Source organism: Acomys russatus, chromosome 29, assembly GCF_903995435.1.
Source record: "Acomys russatus chromosome 29, mAcoRus1.1, whole genome shotgun sequence".
NCBI lineage: Eukaryota > Metazoa > Chordata > Mammalia > Rodentia > Muridae > Acomys > Acomys russatus.
The window spans coordinates 10,371,834-10,375,880 of record NC_067165.1 but is presented as its reverse complement, the minus strand read 5'-3'; the positions used below and the strand labels follow the sequence as shown (position 1 = coordinate 10,375,880).

At 36.9% G+C, this 4,047-nt stretch overlaps 1 long non-coding RNA gene across 1 annotated transcript; it reads right to left on the bottom strand.

Moving 5' to 3' along the window:
• Positions 1 to 548: 548 nt before the first annotated feature.
• LOC127211322 (uncharacterized) lies at positions 549 to 3,817 on the bottom strand. Its single transcript, XR_007833421.1, has 3 exons — positions 3,542 to 3,817; positions 1,640 to 1,832; positions 549 to 613 (listed from the first exon to the last, which is right to left on the bottom strand). It is a non-coding gene; the product is annotated as an uncharacterized LOC127211322 (long non-coding RNA).
• Positions 3,818 to 4,047: the final 230 nt, after the last annotated feature.

Here is a 4,047-nt window from a genome sequence, read left to right as displayed (position 1 = left end):
GGGTTGAGGGTTTCCAACAGGCTTTCTCTGTGTACCCCTGGATATTCTGGACTCACTTTGTAAACCAGGATGGCGTCAAACTCACAGAGATCCACCTGCCTCTGTCTCCTCAAGCGCTGCGATTACAGGTGTGCGACACCATGCCTGGCTCCTTCACTGTATTCTTAACTCGGATGGGTACTAACCTGTGTCAATAGACATTACAATATTTATCTGTACCAATTACTCAGTATAAGAGTGTTACTTAATTCCTGTGCACTCAGTACAAATATTGAGTCCTCAAAGCAGTTTTTGGCTTCTTTCACTGTACTTTCTTCTTGGAAACTGAAATGAACCCAAGGAAAAAATATTTGCTGGTTAGACTTGATTACTTGTTCCTCTAAGCTGGATACCCCTGTTACTGTCTGTACTTCATTGCTACATTCAAACTTTAGGAACAGAGGTCAAATATCCTGTCCATTATATCATATCTTGATTTTCATGATGTACTTGACATTGCTAAGGCACATAAAGGCAAATGAGAGATTCATACCTGAACTCACTGCTACCATCTGAAGGAGGCACAAGACAACACAGCGTACAGCAGGAAATATTCCCATAACTCCCATTACACCTGCAATGAGACACAAGTTAATGACTTGTGAAAACAAAAGCAAAAGTTTCAGAAATCAAATACTTCCACATTTTTCTACAACAACTGGCTTCCAAACAGAGTCACATACCACTAAGCTTCAATTTTAGACACAGAATAACTTTACTATAGTAATTTACCTCATGATATGTATCATTGTGAAATTTGGGTTTGCTAAATCTTGTAGTCCTAGTTGTAGGAATGTCCCATGCAATGTCTACATTCATCCAGATGTTTCTTCCCTTTGAGAGGGTCACATCCTCCCAGGCTTGATACAGTCTTCTGGTTTTGGAAACTTTATCAGGTTGCCTGTCTCTTTAGATAAGGTTATGGAACTTCCAAATAGATTCAAGTCAGAAAGGTCCAGTAATGGTCTGTCACATTCAACTATATTTAATTACATAAAATTTGAAACATATTTACTTTTATAATTATTAGAGTAATCATGTTGGTTTTTAGAAGGGTACATGACTTTCTTTCTTTTACACATTATTCTGAATTTTATTTTTCTGTGGAACCCATAATTAGAGACATATTTGTGGTAATTTATGCATAGTAAAGTGTTAAGGTTAAAAAAGAGATTGCCATAATCAAATGTGAAGGCCTCGTGTCAATTACTTAATATTTTGGCCTTTGGTCCAGCAGTCAAATGTGATAGTTTTTTATTTCTGTCACACACATATCAGGCTATGTACTAGGGTTATAGAGAAATGGGAAATTGAATGAGAAGTTCAAACAAATCTAATGTATACTTACATCTGCTATGTTCTCTATCTTATGAAAAACCAAATGTCTATGACTTAGCATTCTTGAATTTTGCATGAAGTAAAATATTTTCATATATGTCAAATGTCATAATTCTTTAAAAAAATTATCCCACTAATCTTTCTCTCTCCAACTACTTTACTTTATGCTTTCATGTCTTTTTAACTTCTGATAACACTTTGAATTTGATTAGAACATTTTACAAGACCATGGTAAAGTTTTGTTCCCAATAACATGGCTTACCTGTAGCTACACCACTGAAAAGCATCTCTTCCCCACCTGGCAGTTATTATCTTCATATAAAAACTCAGAGTGGGATGAGGTCTTGTGAGTTTCTTTGACTTCCACAATGACAATGGTGGAACTAATCCTGGGCATGTCTTGTGCAGATCATCACAGTTGTGAGTTAAAGTGTTTCCAAGGAGAATTTAATGTCCTATTCAAAAGGTCTAATTTTAATTTCCTTTAACAGTCTGTTAATTGAAATGTGGTAAGTGTAGATTTTATGTGCAACAGTGTGGTATTTCAGTATGTAAACTTTACAAATTAGAACCTATTGCTAATCTCTTCCAGTTCTGTTTAAAAAAAAATGCAATAAATAGTTGTAAACCAGAGTTGCATTGCCAGAACTATTTCTCCCAGATCATTCTATTTTAGTAAATTGTTAGAAATTTAATTAACTCTCCTGTCACTATCTCTTTCCCTTTCCTAGATTCTTGTGGTGATTCTGTTGTATACTATGAAATCAACTAAAAATGATTTAATTGAAGTAGAATTTACATTACTTTTCCTCTGTCCTTCTTTCCTTCAGCTTCTCTCACACCACCCCACTCTCGAACCAACAGCTTTCTTTTCTTTATTATTGTTACACAATCTGTATGTTTACATGTCAATACATATACATACGTGTGTGAATGTGCGTGTATATATAGTGCACAAATATATAGAAACACAGCCTGCTGAGTTTTTTTTTCCTTGTTTATGTATACATATTTTCAAGGCTGACCCCTCTATATTGGAAAACTAATAAGGCAGATTTGGGCCCAGGGGTCCCGCTCAAACTAAGGCACCAGCCAAGGACAATACAGGAGGTAAACTTTAAACCCCTACCCAGATCTAGCCAATGGTCAGAATATTCTCTACAGTTGAGTGGAGAGTGTGATACGACTTTCTCACGTACTCTGGTGCCTCACATTTGACCATGTCCCCTGGAGGGGGAGACCTGGTGGCACTCAGAGGAAGGACAGCAAGTAGCCAAGAAGAGACTTGATACCCTATGAGAATATACAGGGGGACGTAATCCCCCTCAGGAACAGTCATAGGGGAGGGGAATAATGGGAAAATGGGGGGGGGGGAGGAATGGGAGGATACAAGGGATGGGATAAACATTGAGATGTAACAAGAATAAATTAATAAAAAAAAAAAAAGAGGGCTCATCTCTGGGAGAGGCTAATTCTCCATCTTCCAGGAGTCACTAGATGTTGGTAGTTACTTGTCTAGAGTGGAAATGCTGAAAACATCTCCCCTTTCTACATTAACATGGCCAATAATTACATTGCTTCAGTCCTGTTTGTGCAGTCGTATATAGGAAATTAACTTTTTAGACTTCTGTGTGTGACTGAGAACATGAAGTATTTATCTTTTTGTACTGTCCTATTTTAGAAGTTGCATTTTTATAAACACGTTTTTTAAAACTCAACAGGTACATCTCACATATTCTATCCCTCTTGCTTTGTTTATTACAACTAGATACAATTGAAAAGTTATTCTGATTGAGAAGAACATTGAATGGGTAGAAGTCTCACTATTATGTTGCTACGAAATAGTAGTCATTGAAATATATTATCATTAGCCCCATTCAAACAACTCTCCAGAACATGAGCTCAGTGTCTGCCAAGATTCAATGTTGATTTTCAACTGACCCATCAAGAATATTTTTAAGGTTTCTCCCAGAAGACACTAAATCCTTTTGAACCCCAAGATTTATTAATCATAAAATATGCTTCTAAACCCCTGGAACTTGTTTTTATTGGGGCATTATTACTCTGAGGAGGCACAAGGAAGAATAAACTGTAGATGAAATACAAATTATCTCTAAAGTCATCCTAAAATCATACCTAAAACTTACCAAGTCCCCTTACTTACCTGAGCCTGGTGATTTCATGTCAGCTCTCTGTTTTCCCTAAAAAATCCTCAGTTGAGTCATCTGAGTTTCTGATAATGTTTCAGCAGTTTTCCTGAAGCCATGCGCATGTCAGAGTTGGACGGAGATCAGGAAAAGTAATTATCAACACCCCGTCTCCTACCATGAATGTCTGGCCAAATGACTATTCAAGCATAATACTTAGGTGTGTTTTCCAGGGAAATTCCTACAGGGCTGATTACATCAACCCACAAACAAAATCTTCGTTTAGCTCAGTGACTTCATCTGGCTACTCAAGTAATAGCCAGACTTGCCTTACCCAGGGAAGACGTCAAACCAAATCTGATTCATACATGTCATATACTGAGTCGTGAGTGAAATGATATAATGAATGTGTTTTGAATGCTGGACCTGTACTTAGAAAGGGGAGAGAGTTTTAATAACACAAGTCAATAGCTTTAAGTTAGATGAGGTATTCAAGGAAGCTTCAAGCCGTTGATAATAAGTG